Here is a 21,299-nt window from a genome sequence, read left to right on the forward strand (position 1 = left end):
GTACTTGGATGATTTTTTTCCCCCCTTTGGATCATCATACAGCAACTCAGATCAATTTAGTATATGGATGAATTGTTTATCCTTTTTGCTACTTATTTAAAAGTAATAAAATTTAATAAACTTGTTAATAAAGTAAGATCTATAATAACACCCTGATGTTAAATGATGAACCACTAAAGAAAAATTCGCACAATGATGCAGAATGTTAAAAATCTAAAGGTTTCTGGTATTGCTATCATACCACATTTTGTTCTGTCTCAGCAAATGATCTCACATTTTACCGCAGGGAGAACTGTGAAGTTATCAAACTTCCACTCTTCCCACCACCAACTTATTTGTATTATAGCATCATTTCTTCCCTCTCAGCAGCATAAACAAAAGTTTTCTGTCTTGTTTCAGTCTGTTTCCTATTATACTTCTGTAAATCTCTTTTAACTTCTTCTCCTTAGAGTCTTGCTTTCTGAATTCTATCCTCCTCATTCTCTCAAATACTCTTTCTTACAGTTACTTCCCTTTAGGATATAAATGATATCTCTATCACTTCAATTTTTTTTATTTTGGGACATAGATTTTAATAGAACAATGAAATGATTATACTTAATTTTTCTGCTAGAAGGGTTGAGATAAAAGTCCTTATTTCTGGGAGGTTCTGAACTTTCCAGGATACCTGGTTCATCAGTTCATCCAACTCATCATTTAGGTCAAATTAAGAAGTTTTATTGTGCTCCTTGAGAGCAGGATACAGAGCTTCCAGCCTTAATCTTTTATTGAAATATGGCTACTGGGGAACACTTCAGCCTACTTCCTGTTGGGATCCCCTGCATCAACAGAAGTTTGAGAACTCAATTGAAAAAGATACTCTGAATCTGGGAGAAGCCTTGGTTTTGATACATTTGGTAAGCATATACCCTTGAAAATGGTATGGACACTGCTGGATAGTACGGACCCTTGAACATGATATGAACACCTAGCAGACACTCAGGTATATCTATAGCACATTTTGCTCCATTTTACAACATATGATGATCTCAGATTCTTTCAGAGCTCGAAATAAATTTTAAGACCAGTGGTTAAATTATGTCTCTCTAAAGAAATAGAATCAATAGGATATATGCACAAACATATAGAGAGATTTATTTTAAGAAACTAGCTCACATGATTGGTGGCTTAGCAAATTCAAAGTCTACAAGGTAGACCATCAGATGAGCTGATGCTGAGTCCAAAGGCAGTTTAATCACAAAATTCCCTCCTCTTCCTTTAAGGAGGTCAGTCTTTTTCTATTAAGGCTTTTAACTGATTAGATATGGCCCAACTACATTATGGAGGAAAGTCAGCTTTATTAAAAATCTACTGGTTTAAATGTTCCATGACAAAATCATGGGAATCTGTAGGATGATGTTTGCCTAAGTGTCTAGGTACCATGGCCTAGCTAAGTTGACACTTATAATTAACCATTATACCAGTGCTTCTCAAAAGATGCATTCATTCTCATTAAAACTGGGTCATCATAATCATCTTTCCAGAGCTGTAAAAAAATCAAGCTAATGGGTTATTTTTTTCAATTCTAAGTTTTCTTCATATGTAGTTTTCTTCAACCTTTCTCTTGTTGCTTGGTCATTGCTATCAATTTAAAATAAAGCAAAAAAGCATGAAAAAATGGCCCTTTTCACTGAGCATGATAGAAAGATCTAGATATCAAAAATGTCTTCCCCTTTTTTTATTTGTGTGAACTTAAGAGTGTCTTGTCCTTCTGTTTACCAGGGATGTGTTCTTAGTAACTTACTCATGATCAGAGTTATTTCTTTACATATACAGTATAGTGACTCCCACATCTGTATATTAGCCAAACATCTCTCAAGACCATACCTTTTGCTCTATTTGCATATTCAAATTCTCTATCATAAGAATTAGAATGTACATAGTACAGTTCATTATCTTTCCACCAAAGCCTGTTCTTCCATTTAATTTGCTGACAATGACATTTGCCTACTTGCCAGAAGCACCCTAGACAATGTATGTACTTTATTTTCTATAACTATTTACCAAGATTTACATGTCTACCATTTTTATACCTTTCCAATCCATTTTTCATTTTGATTCTTTTTGGCCTGAAGCATTTGGCAAAATGTCCTGTTCCCTTTAATCTCTTGAACACAAAGTAAATACTGTCATGCTCTTTTGCTCCAGTGAAATCATTAGTGTTCATTAATCATTAACCTACTGATTAACCCCAAATCTATTGAATACCAAACATGGTCCTCTTGAGTTTACCTCTGCCTACCTATATGTGTTTTATACCATGCATATTCATACAATATACTACCCTAAATCAGAGAAAGTAAGCACTATATAGCTCATTCCACAACCTTAGATTCTACACATTCTCTTCCATCTGTATAAAAGTCCCATTTTTCCCTAGTGCAGTTCAACTCTTATCTTTAGCTGTGTATCTCTCTGTCTCTCTCTCTCTCTTTCTTCTTCTCTGCCTCCCTCCCTCTTTCCATATATATCCACATAGTAAAATAATAATAAAAAACAACAAAAGAAAATCACAAGAAAAGTATTAGATCCATTCAACTCCAAACTAATACAAAAAATTTCTGTTTATTAAAGGTATTTTAGTATATACAATTACTTTCTTCTAAGAATATTCCATATTTAAACAAATGATCTATAATGAGTAAAGACATTTTTTCTGGAATGCTGGTCTTATGGGTTCAGGTTTTCTCCAAGTTTTGTTCTGTCACTCAGAAAAGTACATCTATAAACACAAAATGTCCATAACAATTAATTACATAGATACTTTGAATGGACAAATATGTGATTTGATAAAGTAAACTGCATCTCTAATAAATTTCCACTGCTTACTTCTGGTGATGCTTGGCTTTTCAGGTTTTTATTACAAAATATAATCTAAGTTATAGACTAATATTAGAATATACAATTGTGAGAAAAAAGCATAAGTCATGACTCCCTGCATCCTTTCAATGCTGTAAAAGTCTTTCACAGTTATTAATAGTACAGGATATTTTTTACTATTATTCACTGAGATATTCATAAATACTTAAAATTTTATGGTATTTTAAGCTATGTTTGTTAAATTATCATACATATTTTAGTTATGTTCAGTCTTCATTGCAAAAAAATAATTGAGGAGATTCTGTTTCAGAGAATATGTTGCACAAGAAAGACTAAGAAACTCTAATGTTAAAAATTATTAAATATGCTGCCTTATGAGTTCTTAAATTTTACTGTGTGTATCAATGATCTGATAGGAAAATGAGAGCTTCAAGGATGAAAAACTTAGTAAAAGCTGTAACCTAGAAATAAGCTAATAATAAAATCCATTTTTGAAATTTGTTTTGGCAGTACTGGGGTTTGAATTCAGTGCTTTACCACATGAGCCACACAACACCAGCCCTTTTGACTTTAGTGAATTTTCATATGGAGCTTTATACTTTTCCCAGAATGGCCTCTGACTATGATCCTCCTATCTTCCCCTCACACATAACTGGGATTACAGAAGTAAACCACCACACTGAGCTTTTTTGTTGAGATGGGGTTCTTGCTACATTTTTGCCTGCACTGGCTTCAAACCATGATGTTTGTGAATTCTGCCTCTTGAATAGGAGGTATTACAGGTATATAATACCACATCTGGCTCAATTAAAACCTCTTTATAACATGAGTGCACTTATGGTAAACTAGATGATCTTGGCTTTCTTTATTTTGTAGAGTCATTTGGAGAAATGACAAATACATTCATAAAGGTTTTACTTTGCTCATTTAATTATACATTTTATAAACAGTTCAAATACAACTGATAGAAATGTATAATTTTTTTATTATGAGAAAAACACACAAAAAGGAAAAAGTGATATCAATAAAATGCACAAAATAAGTTAGTACAAAAAAAGGCAAATATAGAAGAAAATGTAAAAATTATAAATGAAATAATCATATTCAAAAGACAAAGGACTAATATAAATGTAAAGGAATAGCCCAGTGTCTGAAACTGGATATATGATAGTCATAAGGGACATATGACTATCATATAAGTTTATGCATTCTTTGAAGTTAAAGGTAATAGGAATGAGACTCCAGATAAAATTTAACAAAAATACTGACATGGCAACATTGATAAGTGTAACACATCTATTTTAAGGAAGGATTATGATAAATAAAGGTGAAGATTTCAGTTGATCAAGAAGATTCAGTAGTAGCAAATGACAAGCCCGCCAGGTGAGTCAGATGCCCTTTAGCTTACTTTGATTACCACCGGGGTAACTGCTCTGAGACCAACATAATGGTGTTTCACACAAGCTTTTTCTCTAAGTGCTGTGCAACTTCATGGTATGAAATCTTCCAGATAATCCAATTTGGTCTCTGTTGTTTATGATTGAAGTTTAATTACATCTCTTCCATGTTTCAGCCTACAAGAAGAAAGAGTAAGTTAAGGGACCTGCTTCCTTTGAATACATAACCTAGAAATTGTGCGTTTCACTTCTGTTCACATCACATTGACCAAAGCCCAGTCACATAGCTAGACTAGTAGCAATATATGTTTGGAAATGAAGTGTTCAGCTGAGTGACAATGTGTTTAACTAAAACTCAGAGAATTCTGTTATAAAAAATGAAGGGTAGCATGAACACTGTGGGAAGTTGTTGATCTCTGCCTCAGGTTTCTAACCCTAATGTAACTCAATCATCATGGTATTTTTAATAAAGAATTTACCAAACTTTTACAAGTAGTCCCACCAATCACTCAAAAGAAAAAATTCCATACTTGCACAAAAACTTCAAAAGAATAGGAAACTATCTCACTTTATATAGAATAAAAATCACAAAAGTATCCAAAAAATGGCAAGCCATTCTCAACCATGAACAAGGATACAAAAATATTGAGAGTCAATACCAGCTAATTGAAAACGGTGATGTATAATTAATATAACTGATAAAATAATGAAGTAAGGTATAAAGTTGGATTTCTAACAGGAAGAAAGAAAAAAATTGATGGTAGAAATGTGTTTCCTTAAAAGATGTTCTTCACTAAAAGTTTTTTAGAAGGTGCTGAAAAAGAATTAGAAGAAATTTAAATAACTAGATAAAACTTAGTGTAAGTTTATTATATTAAAAATATGATGTTTCCTAGGTAGTACTATAGTTGAGGTTTCACATAGGTTCTTGTTTTTTTATCAGTCAGCCGCTTATGGATGGCAAGGTACAGAGTAAGAACACACTGAATCCCTTTGCCTCACTGCTTTCACTCTAAGAGAAGTTGCCTTGTAAGAGGAACTTGGTGAGGAAACACATTGCAGTAAACATGGATTCATTAAGTCTAACCATAGTGATTTTTGCAGAAGTGTGGCAGAAAGAGAAAGCGAGTTCATACCAAAAGATGAGTTTCCAGGGAGAATAAATCACAGAAGGGGAAAAATGCAATCACTCATTCACTAAGGAGGTGGGTCATCCTCCCAGGACATGATGCTACAATGAAGGCTGAGTTTTGTCTCTGTTGTTAGCTGTTTTGGGGTTCTTAGCAATGATAGCAGCCAGATCAGCCTCAATGAGGGAAAAGCTATGTTGATGAACCCATGTTCCACTCCATCTTGACACCATCCATAGTCACTTTAAGAAACTGTCAAGGTGCTTGGGAATGAACAGTATGATGTATCTTAAGAATTCACTTCATGTACCTGGTAATTGGTACCATTTACTGCAGCAACTTGTGACTTTGGTAAGCATGCATGTGGTTCATAAATATTATCACAAGTTGAGTGCATTCTGGTCAGGCAGAGTAGCTCTTGACTATAATCCCAGCCTGGAAAAAATTTAAAGATATCCCATCTCAAGTGATAAGCTGTGCATGATGGTATGCACTTGAGATTACAGTTATGTGGGAGGCCAGAGATAAGAGTATGAAGGTCCCATGTTAATCTGAGACAAAACTCTGAGAACCTACCTGAAAAATAACTAAAGCAAAAAGGGCTGGGGGCATCTGACTAGCAAGCTCGATGTCTTGAGATCGATCCCCATACTACACACACACAAAAGAAAGGAAGATAGAAGGAATTGTGCTCTTTTCCTCCCTTTTTCAGATGTTACTTCTGTCAATATGCAAAAAATATGACTGAAGTGGTAGAGCACTTGCCTAGTGCAAGGCCCTGAGTTCAAAAGAGTTGAAAGCATTCAATGCACATGCTTTTCCATGCCAAACACCTGGTGTCTGTTCTTTGCTACTTTTCCTTCTATGCTCCAGAAATTCACCCAAAATGTTAGGTAATGATCGTTGACTGACTTAGAGTTTTACCTCTAGCTATCTCTCCTTTTAAGTAAAGCTTACTTATAGCTGTACTACTCAATGTTCTGCCCATAAAAGCAATCCTCAGAAAGGGATAACAAACCAAATTTTTACTAAAATTAGAATTATAGCTATAGAATTAATAATATAGTCTTTGTATATTTGTACAGAATCATATGTTTTTGTTTTTTAAAGTAAATATATTATTTATAATGGAAAACTTTATAAATCTAATAAAGTATGATATTTATGACACTGAATTCCCTGTGGGAATGATGAAATAAGAATCAAGGATGACAGACAATTTAAACAATGGTGGGAAAAAAGGGGAATAAATTAAAATCATTTAAATGGGTAATTAGATGTCAAACAACTACACTATTTATTATGTGAATTAAAGTGAATTATTTGCCCATTGCAAAAATTTTAAAAAGTGTTGAACTAAACATGTCATATCATGTAGTAACAAGTCTAATTTGCAACTGAAATATTTTTGAGAAAAGCATACCAATAAAGAAGTTTCAAATACCTTCTAGAAGAAGTATTCATTTTCTCTATAATTTCATGCTAGAGAACAAATAATTCTAGCAATTAATAGTGTATAGAAGAAAAAAAAAACTTTCTTTGGTCCAAGACTGCTTCATTTGCAAGGGTACATCTTTTGTCTAGATCTGTTTGCCAAGATTGGAGAAATATGTGTGCAAGTGCCTTTGGGATGTATAATTGCAAGCAGCAAGAAATCTGAAAACTGAGCTGTAAAACTCATTGTCAAGTAGAAAGCTGTCTAATATTATAGTAAAGAGAAAGCAAAGAAGAGAAAGAATGGATTAGCTAAAGGAACCCCACGACATTCATCTAAATGGTGTAAACATCACTCTTTTAAAGAAAAAATTCAGCACGGTAGTGATAAGTAACCCCTACATCAGCAGAAGACTTTAGGTTATTGAAGAAAGAGTGCTAAGGGGTGAAGGAAAGTTCTTTCACTTCCTCTGTTCTGAGACAAAGACCTGCCTAGAGGCACTGAGTCCATAAAATTTTAATGCCTTTAAAGTCATGCTTATTATGTTCTATACAAATAAAAATTCATGAATAAAAATAGCATTAACTTACTCTACCATAACCAAATGTCACATATTTGATATAGTGTCTAAAATCATCTCAACAGCATTACAAAATAGGTACAATCATCATTGCTCTAAGGAGTGCAGAAAGTCAAGACTCACAAATTTAAGCAATTTTTCCTAGATTGCACACCTAACAAGTGTGGAATTTGAACCTTACTATTCATAAACATGTTTTCCAAGAAACCATGCTGCTTCATGAGGTTGTTCTAAATTCTGAAGGTGACTTTACATTTTTTTCATTACATAAAGTCATTTACAAGATGAGCATGGGTCTTTAAATGTTTTTCAAAGAAAGATATTTAGCTAAACATATAAAATTGGGCTTCATAATGGATTTAGGTTGGATGTGTGGTTCAAGTGATAGAATGCTTGCCTAGCAAATGCAAGACCCTGAGTTCGAACCCCAGGACCATCAAAAAAAGTCCCTGGCCTGGTATGATGATGGTACACATCTACAATCCCAAGTACTGGGAAATGTAAGGTGGGAGGATAGTGGTTTGAGGTCAGCCATGAACAGAAAGCAGGAGACTTTCTCTAGAAAATAACTAAAGAAAAAAATAAGTAAGGGTATGGCTCAAGTTGTGAAGCAACTGCCTATCAAACACAAGGCACATACCCAGTACTGCCAAAAAAAAAAAAAAAACTATTAGAAACATGTCTAAAGTGATGCTCACGTCAACCTTGATTGAGACAATCATAATATAAGTGAATAAATACAAATTACTCCAATTGCATTCATTAAATGTGTGAAGAGTTCAACGAAGCTGCTAAAAATTTGCTTAAATACAATAAATATCAGTTCAGAAACTTTGGCCTGTTCATTTACTATTTCGTTTTTATTATAGGAATGGTAGAGAATTAAGGAATTAAGAATAGGAAGGCTAATAATAACTAAGAAATAACTGATGCATCAAATTATGTGTTCTAAAGTCAGTGTCTTATCATAAAAGAGTTAAAAGTAAACAGAATGGACTTTTCAGAGTAAAATTGTCTCTTCCAAATAATGCCTTCTATGATCAAGTAATTGTAGATAAAAGAAAACATTACCTGGCTGGGCTCAAGCAATAGAGTGCCAATCTCAAAGTTCTGAGTTCAAACCCCAACACCAAACATACACACATATACAAAAAAAAATCAGAAATAAGAAAATTCTACCAAAAATAGAAGTACAATTTTGCTGATGATAAGTTTAAGACTGCTAAAGAGTTATGGAATCTGCACTATAAGAGACCAGAGAGCTCCTCTTTACTATACCTATATATCTATATGCATGATTAGGTATCATAAAGATATTTACCATAACAGTGTATTAAATATTCCCATGAAAAATAAGCACATTCATGCTAAGCATTAAGAATATGTAATTCCCGAATGTTCTGAGCCGTGTAATATTCCCATAACAAATTGTCTCTTGATCCTAAAAGATAATTGTCTCTCTGATCAAAACATACCAAGAAAATGCTAACTTATCTGACCTGTATCAAAGAAAGTGCTTTCAAGGTTAATGATTTAAACCTTGCATTTGTTTTTAAATGTGCATTACATACTTTAACAAATGCAATGGATTTGTAATTCATTAAAATGTAGTCCAATGATCATAGATTGCACAAAGTTTTTATTCCAAAGAGCTGAAAGCATCTAATATTCTAAGTCACTAATTTGGTGATTATTCCTTCCATTTACTTTCCCAGTTTGTGAATCTACCATGATCATTAAACTAAATTATTTTCAAGAAATTATATGGAAAACTGGTTTCAAGTATGAGCTTTAAGATTAGATGGAACCTGTCTACATACTTTTGATTTCACCAAATACCTAGTTTTTTCAGTACTGAACCAAAATAAGTTAAAATTTTAAAAATATAGGACAGGGCTAAAATTAGACCTGCTTTTGGAAACATGAAGAGAACTCAATAAATACTATGTGTTTTCATACCTAAATTTTCAATCACTAAAAAAAAAAAATCTCTCTTACTATTGATAAAACTTATTTTCATTATTATAAGTTATGTTTGTGAACAACTTCATAGAACACCTCATACGAAGCCCATGAATTAAGACAGAATTATCCACCTTGCATGCCTGATCTTATGAAGGACAACGAACACAGGGACCACACAATACATCTTTGGAAAGAACCATCCAGTCCAAGAATGCCCAACTTTATGAAACAAGAAAAACTACTCTATTCTTGGTGGTGATAAGAGAGTACAAGAGTGAAAGTAGGAAAATCACAAAAATAAACATCCCTCTGCAAGTCAGGAACCATCAGGAATGGAGAAGTGTTCTTCTCCCCAACATTAAGGGAGTGGAATATTAATTTAAAAATGGATGGATATCGGTCAGAACATAGTAAATTTCAACAAACATTAAGTGATTTGATTTGGTATATGCCATTATATTTTGTTCTCTATTTCTTTCTATAGCAAACACTTTTGAACCATGTCTAAAACAGTGCTATAAAATAAGGAAAATATGTAAAATTTATAAAAAGTATGAAATAAAGGCTCATGTGTGTTTTTCTCTGTTTTCAAATCTTGGAACATATTTTCCATATGTCCAATACCCTAATAAAAGGAATTTCTATTATTACACACAATATGGGATTTATAAAGCAAAGTCTAAAATGCTTGTGACAAAATGATGAAGCAAATACTATTATATCTGTCACAAATACACTGTTAGCAAAGTTGTAATTATTTCTGGAATACAATTTTTAATGAATATAGTGCTCAAAATGATTTCAAATGTTTTGACCTGATAATTGTCCAAGGAACTAAAAACTATGAAAAAATTCATCGTAAACTATAATTTTCATCTCAGTAATAGAATACTAAAAAATGAAAAGCAATTTAATTACTTGACAATATGAGAAAGGATTAAACTATTCTAGTATACATTTTATGTATCAATTAAAATTGTTCTAATGAAGAATTTTTATTAGAAGGAGAAATAATTATAAAGTGAAAAAAAGTTTGTAAAATTATGCATTCAATCATTCTTTAAAATACATGCTATATTCACAAAGTACCATACACTGGATTGTTTTCTGTAAATATTATGGAGCATAAAATAAAAAGATTTTTTTGAGACAAGGTCTTCCTATATACCCCAGCCTTAAGCAGAAAATTTAATTTAATATTGTTCCAGGTTGGCAGTGAGAATGACTGAAACACAAAAACAGAGGTGGGGGGAGGGGATCAATTCTCTCTGAAGGGACTCAAATGCAACCTAAGGGAATTTCAAAGAAGCATAAAAGAACATCTAGTGCCACTTCCTCAAACAGGTAGGAATATATTGGCAACATAAGAATCAGAAGAAACAACAAACAGAGGAAAAACACTCCCCAAAAACTTACAATACTGAAATTATCTGATGTAAAATACAAAATTAAAGAACTACTTGTTCTACAAAACATCCTATAAGATAAATATATAAACTTATTTGTCAGTTAAAAACGAGTTAATTAAAAAATACTGTGTATTTTCAAAGAAATAATTGATAAACCTGAAATATAATCACAGAATAAGAAACTACAAAGAAAAACAAACCAAGCACACTAATTAAAAAAGTGTATGAACTTTCTAGAAATAAAAAATAGAATGAATTTAATATTCTGAAAATAGTTCAAGCCACATATTAAACAGAACTGCTTAAATCCTGTAATGACTCTATATCATTCACAGCAAAAGGCATATTTCTTACTGTAACTCTGGATGATCTGATAGTCATTACCCATCTGCTCTCATCTTCCTCCCTATCCTTCACATTTTGCCCCTGCTGCATTGGCTCTGTGCTGCTTGGAAGAAACAGATCTGCAGGGTCTGTGGACAGTTCTTGGGACTTTTACCCAAGGATACACTTGACAAGAAAAACTCTTCCTACAGGGAGCTACATAGCAAACTCTCACTTTGTTCAAGTTCTCATTTCAGTAAGACTTCTTCTGATGGCCACATCAACACAGGGAGAAGACAGGCATGAAATGGGGAAAAATCTCTGCCATATTCTTATTCAACAGGAGATCAATGCTAGCATACATAAAAAAATCAAAAAAGTTAAACAACATGAAAACAAATAATTCAATCAATAAAAGCAATGTAACTGAACAGAAACATTTTAAAGAAAGACCTACAAGTGGTCAATATACATGAAAAATGTTCAAAGTCCTCACCCTAGTCAATCAAGGAAATAAGTGACAAGTCCTGTGGAGGATGTGTGGTGGAGGGAAGAAACTTTTATACACAGAGGGAGGGACATTAACTAGTCCAGTCACTATGGAAATCAGTATAGAGGGTTCTCAAGAAATCGAAAATAGAATTTCAACTATAAAAATGATCCAGTCATAACCTTTCCAGGTATATACCTAAAAGAATCAAAATCAGCTTACTACAGACATGCTTGTATACCCATCTTTATTGCAGGACTAATCACAGTACCCAAATTATAGAATCAGCCTAGATGACCATCAATGAATGAATGGATAAAGAATGAAAATGGAGTTTTATTCAGCCATAAAGAAGGAAATTATGTTGTTTGCTAAAAGACAGACAGAACTAGATATTTCCATGCTACATGAAATTAAGCCAGTCACACAAAGACAAGTAGCACATATATTCTCTTGAGAAAGCTAGGGGGAACAACTTAAAAGCATGAAGCAAAAGAAGGACTACGAGCATGGAGAAGTCAGGGGAGGGAGATAAGATGGAAAGGGAAGTGGAGGAAAGACTAATAGAGGAATAAAAATGAACAACATACATTATATGCATGTATGAAAAGAACACAACAAAATGCTTTAATTCATACGCTTACTACACCCTAGTAAATACAGAAAAAAATAAAATCCTTCCCAAAACTTAGAATTATGATGCCACTCTCCCTGCCCTATAATTTCTTTTTTCCAAAAAATTATCAGTCTCTACATATATAAATTATCTTTTACATGAATTGTTGTAAGTCTACCCTGCAAAAATGTAAGCTCCTAAAGATGTAAACATTTTATATTTTCTCCCAAGTCTCTAATGCCTGAAAAGACAAGATGGTTGATAAATCTGACTGCAAAGAATGACTTCAGCAACCTTCCAGGCATTTTGGTGGAAAACTAAAAAACAAAGTTCTCTAATATTTTCTATTTTTTCTATTTGGAGAAAAAGTGAAGTTGGATAAGAAAGAAGCAAAGGAACATATATTTTTGGGAAAGTGAGATTACTGAGTGACTGTAGCTGAAGTTTGTAATTTGAATTTGTGGTAAAATATTTAAACCTTATTTGAATTTTTCTCTGATAACATTTAGTCTCTACAGAAAAATCATAATGGTGAAGTTAGACAAATTTCGGTTTTATCAGATAAGGACAACAAAGAGAGAGGAGCCAAAAGGGAATGAAGAGTGTTCATAAAGGAACAATTATCCTGGAGCCATGGGATTGGACAGGAGTGTGTTATGGATTGAAAGCTGGTTGCAAATGTGATAGATGATTTTAAAAAATGAGAGAGATAAGTTAAAAAGACTAGAAGTAACATCACAATTATGTAAGTAAAATGCTGTTAGACACATGCTTATGCACATATATACTCACAACAAATACAATGAGAAATTACATAAAATATTAGCTACAATTTATCTTTGACTGCTAACCCTCTAAAAGTGTGTTGCTGCATGTTGATGTGTGCATGAGTATGAGTATATGTGTGGTTTTACATTTATCTTTTGTGCTTTTAGAAAAAATTATCTAGAATGATTTATTAATTAATATATCTTTAAAAGCCATTGTCCATTATTTCTATAAAAAAATAAGACACTGCCTACCTATCAGCAATAAACAATTTAAATTTGATATTAAGGCACAATAACATTTGTATCAGCACCCCCAAATTGAAATGGTTTGGTACAAATCTGGCAAAACATGTACATGATCCATGTGAAAATATACAAGATCTACAGATATCTGACTAAATATGTCAAAGGACTAAATTACTAGAGAGATAGTTCATGTTCATGATAGAAAGAGTTAACATTGTCAAAACATCAGTTCTTTTCAACTTGGTCTATAGATTTAACAAAGTCCCCATCAAAATCCCAGAAAAAATTATTTTATATATATCAACAAATTCATTTTAAAGTATACATGAAAAGTTGAAATATTCACAGTGCCAAAATAAATGAGGGAATACAAAATTAGAGAATTGACATTATCCAAGTTCAAAACCTAATATAGAGCAACAATAGTCAAGATCAAGTAGTACTGGTGAATTAATAGATTAAAAAAAACCATTGAAACAGATTAGAGACCCCAGATATAGAGAAAAGAAATATAACCAATTTATTGTTCACAAAGGAGCAAAGACAATACAAGGGGACAAAGATAATCTTTTCAGCACTGGTACTGCAACAACTGGACATCTAAATACAATAAGAAAAATTAAATAACAAAGACTTTGCATCCCTCACTAAAATTAACTACAAATATATAATGGATCTGAATATAAAAGGCAAATCTATAAAACAGATGAAAGCAAAGGGAGAATTCTAGATTATCTTGGGTTGGTGATGACTCTTCAGATATAATTTCATAGTCATGATGTATGAAAGAAAGAATTGAAAAGTTGGTCTTCCTTAAAAGTAATAAGTTTTGCTCTGCAAAGGACAGTCAGGAGAATGAGAAGACAAACCACAAACTAAGAGAAAATATTTGAAAAGTTATATCTAATAAAAAAGCTATAATCCAAAATACACAAAAAACTCATAAAACTCAACATTTACTGCAGCATTATTCACAATAGCTAAGTTATGGAAATAGCCAAGATGTCCCACAACTGATGAATGGATTAAGGAAATGTGGTATTTATATACAACAGAATTTTATTTAGCCATAAACAAGAATGAAATTTTGATGTTTCCAAGTAAATGGATGAAACTGGAGAACATCATCTTAAGTGAAGTTAGACAAGTTCAGAAAGCCAAAGGGCTCATGTTTTCTCTCATAAGTGGAATACAGACCCAATGCAAATAGAAGCAATATTATATATACTTAAAAATGCATAGAAAGCATGTATCAAAAAGTGGGACTGGTAGAGGAAACCAAAGGAGGAGGAAAAGAAGGAAAGAAAGGTAGTGAATAATAATATAGTACTTCACATCTGTGTAGGAACAAGTCACAAGGAAACATGCTGAAATCTGTCAAACAACATAGAATAAGGGGAAAAGGACTAGGAAGTACAGTGAGGGGGTTACATTGACTTAAGCATAATGCATGTACAGGTATAATACTAAGGCAACAATCGAACTGAATGATGAACAGACACCTAAGCAATGAAGGACAGAATGAAAAAATAGGTCATGCTAAGAGGAAGGCACCAATGGGAGGAGTAGATAAAAGAAGGAAGGTGAAATTGTTTATATACTTTCTAAATAAGAATTAATATAGAATTTTTAAACTTGTTGAAATCACAATAAGAAGACTAAGGTAGAAAGGAGAAAAATGGAGTGGATGAACCAATTTGGGATATAATACATCTATACATGGAAATGTTATAATGAAACCTTCTGTATAGATATCTTAAAGAAATAAAAATGCCTCTTCAAAAAACATAGGACAGGAAGATAAAACAGATCCTGTCTGGAGATTGGTACCAATGGAAGTGGGGAAGACATGAGGAAAGGGTGTAGGAAGGTGAATGTGGTGGAAATATTAGTACTCATGAATGAAATGGAAAAATGAGACCTGTTGAAAGTTCCAGGAATGGGGAGGAAGGACAAAGGAGAGTGATGGAGGGGGGGGAGTTTAGTTAAGATGTATTGTAAGAACTTTTGTAAATGTCACGATGTACCCCAAGTACAAAAATAACATGATAAAAAAACATAAAAAAGAAAACAATGAAAAACACTCAAAAATGTTAAAATGGATGAAAGATTTGTACACATACCACACCAAAGAAAATATGCACGTGTTAAATAAGCATAAAAGTGCTCAATATCATGTTATTAAGAAATTGGAAATTAAAATGGCAATGAAATACTACTACACATCTATTAGAATAGCAAAACTACTAAACTCTGGCACTATGAAATGTTGGCAAGGATCTACGTAGACAGGAAGATGTCTCATTCATTAGTGGAACAAATGGAAAATGGTACAGATGCTTTGGAAGACATTCAAGTTCTCTAAATCTAGCATACTCTTATTATATGATCTAGCAATAGTGTTCTAATGCTTAACCAAGTGAATGGAAAACATATTCATACAAAATCCTTCACATTTATGTGTATCAAAGATTTGTTCATACTTGTTAAGACTTGAAAGCAAGGAAGAAGTCCTTGAGTAGGTAAGTTAACTCTCCATTACTATAATAAAATAGCTGACATTATCAACTTAGAAAAAGTTTATTGTGACTCCTGTTTTGGATGTTCCAGTTTATAACTAATTAGTCCAGTGCTTTAGGTCTGTGGATAAGCAGCACATCATGGTGGGGGCATGTGGTAGAAGAAAGGTGCTCATAATTTGAGCCATGGAGCAAGAAGAGAGAGAAACCATTGTAACTCCATGTCCCCTTGGAGGACATAATTCCAATGACCTAAAGACCTCTCACAAGGCCTTACCTCTCAAAGCCCCTACCACAACCACAAATATTACTTGGTACCTGGGTACCAAGTCTTTTGTACATGGGCCTTTGGGGAATATTCAACATCCAAACTGTAGCAGTAGGTGAATGAATAAACTATGTACAGCCTTGCAATGGAATGTTATTTTGCACTAAAATTATCAAATAATTGGTAAGGGAAAAGGAATGGTTAAGTACAGCATAGAGAAATTTTAGGACTGCAAAGCTATTCTATACAATACTATAATGGCAGATATAGTTATCAAAATGTGTACCTATAATCCTAGTATTTGAGAGGCTTGAAGCAAGAAGATCTTGAGTTTAAGTCCAGTTTGGCTCTGTCAGGGTCTGTAGACCCTGTCCTGTCTGAAAAATCTAACAAAATAAATGAATAGAAAAGTGAATTCTTTTTTAAAAAAACAAAATACTGGGTTTGGTTTGATGTAACATTCCTACTTCTTTATACTTCCAAAAACAATAAATAAATACTAATTATAATTTGATTATTTTTTATTTAGAATTATTTTCACTTACCCTGATCTCCAAGTAGCAAAAGTAGCTTTAGACTCAGTCTCAAATTAAATACTCATTATCTGATAATATTTAGTGATAATTCCTATTTAGATTTTGAACTAGAAAAAAAAATCTGAGCAGTTTCACCCTTTCTCCCATTCATCACTTCATCTTCTTCTTTCAAACCTTTCTTTCTTCTAATTTCTCTTTAAACAGCAAAATAATTCATGAAATGTTTACTACAAAATTTTAGTTTTAACTTGCATAACACTAAAATTGAGAAGATATATATATAGTATATTTAAACCACATAATATATGCATTGTAATTTGTTTTTTCCTGATTTCATTTTAAACCTGATACTTCCTCCCTCTGTCTCTATACCTCTGTCTCCCTCTCCTTCTCCTCCTCCTCCAACTCCTCCTCTTCCTGTCTTTCTCTCTCTCTCTCTCCCCCCAAAACATTACCTCTGTAATCCCAGCTACTAAAAGAAAGAGACAGGAGGATCATATGTTGGAGGCAAAGTTGGGGAGACTCCATCCCAAAACAATATACACGTAAAAGAACTGGCAGCATGGTTCAAGAGAAAGGGCCCTGGATTCAATCCCCAGTACCACAAACATTTTCCAGAACTCAGTCCTTTCTACTACTTTTTCTTGTACAGTTCTGCCATGATACTTTACTAACGTGATTACAATTGGAGCTCATGCCCTAATGCATATAATAAGGATGCTATTGCTATTTCAACACACATTAATTTCAATTTCTACACAACTGTATTTTCAAATAAGGACCTGCCAACTAACTTCATAACTGGGGTTGGGAGTAAGCATGCTGAAATACTTGTAGACTACAAAGAGAGTATAGATCCGTCTGAATCACATGCCTCATGCCAAATTCTATTTATAAGTATGCTCACAAAAGGATTCATTAACTCTACAAAGCTCTAGAGATTTTCATCAGAGATCTGGCTGCACAGTACAGAAAATGTGATCAGGATGTAGCAACACTGTCTTTCTCATATTTGCTTGTTGTCATTCTGAAAATAAATTCTACGCTGCTTATTTCACCAAACAACAGTGTTTTATCATTGAAAAAAGGTATGTGATAGTTAATACTTGTACATATTACTATGATTTCTTTCATCTTTTTGAATCATGAACAAAATATCTTTTGACACAGCAGGAAGATTTTTAAAATAGAGGACACGTTCTCTTCTTCCTGATAGACTCAGGTATTTTTTAGAAAGATTAGAAACAATTTCATTTCTTTCTTTCACTCGCTTATTCATTGAGTGACTAGCCTTTGGGAAATTCTCTTCAACTGCTAGGGAATATAAAGAACATGAAGACAAAATACCTTACTGCAAGCAACTCACAGTCTAGAGAAATAGAAATAAAAAAGTTGTTCAATAAAATAACTATAAAAATTGGTATAAACCTCAATGTAAGCACACACAAAACATTCATAAAGGATGAAAAAGCTGTGCATGAAGCAGAGATGGGCATATAAGGCAGAGAGAACACAGGAAAGCATCAGTCATACATGATGTTCAAGAAATGTAATATGCTTTCATAGAATTGGAATTTATGTATCATGACAGGGAAAGCTGAGAAATAAAGTGAGACATGTACGTAAATTACATATGATAAAATCATCTTTATGCCAAATTATGGACCTGTTTGTAGGTAATAGGAAACCTTTTGATCATTTAAAACAAAGTAGAGAATTTGCATTTGAAATGATCTATCTTAAGGAGAATACTATTGTGGGAAATGTAAAGAATAATTTAACGGAGCACTGAGTTTGTAGGATATTTATTGGGTTCAAATGACTAGATAGAAGTTCACAAGCTCACCACCAAACCATTCCTCTACTTTGTATTTACAATGTTGCTGAATAAGCCTCAAGAGGTTGTATAATTAAGTTGTTGCAAGAACTGGCATTGCCAGATTAAAAAAAACAAGATACCTAGTTAAATTGGAATTTCAGGTAAGTATTAAACATTATAATACAATTCTTTTCTAAATAGTATACACGACATATTTATACTAAAACTGTAATATTTGTTGCTTATCTTAAATTCAGATTTTACAGAGTATCTATCCTCATAACAGCTTTAGATGGGATGAATAGTGCTCCTGTCGCCAAGGATACTAGATGATACCCCACTTCTCTTCCCATACTGGTGGTTAAATGTTGGTATTTATAGAAAATGGTGCATAGCAACCATCTAAATACTTAGAATGCTGCCAAGTAGGGAAATACAAGGATACAGGTAGTGGAATGAGTTTTCCAAGCAGAAGCACAGACACTGATTGCTAATTCTCTTACAGAAGATACATACTGTATATGAGACTTCACTCCATATGTGACTGAGATAAATTTTTACCAAGAGTTGTTACTATTTATTTATCTTTTAATGTTTTTGGTGAGACAAGAGTAACATATTTATGAGCATAATCTATAGAAAAAGACTGCTTTTTTTGAAGGGGTAACTCAAGTTTTTACATATAAAGATCTTAGAACAGTATCTGGAACTCAATAACTACTTTGTAACTGTTAGATAATTTATTAATACATTTATAAATACTTGATCAGTTGGGCTGTCTGAAAACATGAATAACAAGAATGCTGACCCTGACACTATCTATACTTGGACTGTACAATGATGACAGCCAATAAGTTTCTGAATCTGCCTAAACAAACATAATAGATCTTTTAATGATGTAATTAAAAATGCATATCTGATGCAGAAATATATTTTATTTAATAAATTTGTGAAGTGTATTAATAAATAAATTAAATAAATTATATAAAAGCAATCACATGTTGTGAAATGGTCCAAGGTGGTGTCATTGCTAGTTCAATACTTAACATTAATTCTTGGTTGCAGACTAAAGAATAAATTTGGCCAATCAATCAGGCAATAGTCATTTTTAAAATAAAGCATACTTTCATGTTAATATTACTTAGTGTTTACTAAGTTACTAAAATATTTTATTATGCACAAGTGTCTCAAATTTTAAGAACTTTCAGTCTGGTTTTATATCACACATTCATAGGCATATTCTACGAGCACAGATAGTACTTGAACTTAACTCTAGCAAAATTGTAATTGCACAAAGAGATTTGATGTGCTCAAAAATCTATTGCGAGGCCAGGCACTGGTGGCCCATGCCTGTAATTCTAGCTATTCATGATGCAGAGATCAGGAAGATTGAGGTTCAAAGCCAGCCAGGGCAAATAGTTCATGAGACCCTATCTTCAAAATACCCAACACAAAAAAGACTGGTGGAGTGGTTCAAGTGATAGAGCCCCTGACCAAAAGTCTGAAACCCTGAGTTCAAACCCCAATACCACCAAAACCAAAAATCTGTTGCAAGAACAAGAACACAAAACATGAAATAGATTTGTCATTATCTTTCTCTTTTGCTCAACAAAAGATATTAATTTAATCTCTTATGTTTATTTTCTATGACACTATTTCTTCATTGTAATCATAAGTTAAAGCAGCATGTGAAAAGGAATATTTCTGAAGGTAAACGAAATCTACCTACTCTTTACTTCCTCTGCATCTACCCTCACTTAAGCATCAGGTTTGTATATCTCATATGATGAAAATACAAATACTTCCATGTTGCTATTTCCTAAAGCTTATCTTTGTCTCACTTGTTGTCCAAGTCTTCTAGACGATTATCATTTTTTTCCTAGAGATTTTCAATCTCTTTTGGGAAGCCTGTGCACAGCTTTAGCCTCACTCATTGACTGAGCTATATCCTTTAAAAATTTGGCCTCTAACTTTATCTGTGAATTCTACTGCTTATCTTAACAAGGCCCTAGCAAGATCACCTTACTTTATGTTAAAGTCATTTCTTGAATTTTTCTTACAAATAAAAGTAGGAAAAGAATGCAGTTTCCCTACAGTTTTCCATGTGTTGCCTACCCTTTTAAGGATCATTAAACTGATGAACAGGCTACCTCTACCATAAGTTTATCCCAGTGCAAAATGGCTTTCTCAAACTAGCAAAAATGCTATGTCTTTCTTAATATCTCCTATGTTTTCTCTTCACCATAATCAGAGAAGAGGAGGGTAGAACAGGTTCTGCCTGGAACGGGGGATAGTGCCACAAACAATGTATACACATGTAAATAAATGTAAAAACGATAAAAGGAGAAAAGAAAAAAATTGCTTTCTCAGTATTAGACTTACATCTCTACTAAAATTTATGTTTTTCTGAGATTAGCATTTTATGCTTCTTCTTTTGCTTAGTAAAGTTATATAACTTAAAGTATAATAAGATCTACACAAAACAAGCAAACAATTTTTGAACACTTGGGGTCACATTTTTCTACTATTCCCCATAATCATTTGAACATTAGCATATATCCTTGAAAGTTTAAATGTCCAACTTGAGTTTTAGGTTTCCTCAAAATCCAATATACTCTTATTCTGTTGGGAATCAAAATCCACAGTCTGACAAGGTCGCTGTGGCTTAGCAGCATTCCAACAAGGTCGGAATCTGCAGGTGCACCTTGTCTTTATCATGGTGGGAAGGAATGCTAGATGGTTTCCCTTGACTAAAAAGAAGTTTATACTTAGGCAAGGACATTGGAAGTAAGAATGCAAGGTGGCCAGAACAGAAAGGTTGTAACTAGGTCAGAGTGTTTTTGATGTTTAAGTCTCTTCCTCTTTTGTACAAAGCTTGCTGAGAAAAATAAAATTTGGCCCTTTAGTCATCAGCCTTCTGGCTGATATGTGTCTTG

At 33.0% G+C, this 21,299-nt stretch overlaps 1 long non-coding RNA gene across 2 annotated transcripts in view; it reads right to left on the minus strand.

Moving 5' to 3' along the window:
- Positions 1 to 3,252: 3,252 nt before the first annotated feature.
- LOC141411593 (uncharacterized) overlaps positions 3,253 to 21,299 on the minus strand; it is a 105,083-nt gene continuing 87,036 nt past the window's right edge. For both annotated transcript variants that reach the window (XR_012436432.1, XR_012436433.1), the window contains exon 3: positions 3,253 to 4,433. This is a non-coding gene — a long non-coding RNA (uncharacterized lncRNA). The remainder of the gene's footprint in view (positions 4,434 to 21,299) is intronic.

Source organism: Castor canadensis, chromosome 10, assembly GCF_047511655.1.
Source record: "Castor canadensis chromosome 10, mCasCan1.hap1v2, whole genome shotgun sequence".
Classification (NCBI taxonomy): Eukaryota; Metazoa; Chordata; class Mammalia; order Rodentia; family Castoridae; genus Castor; species Castor canadensis.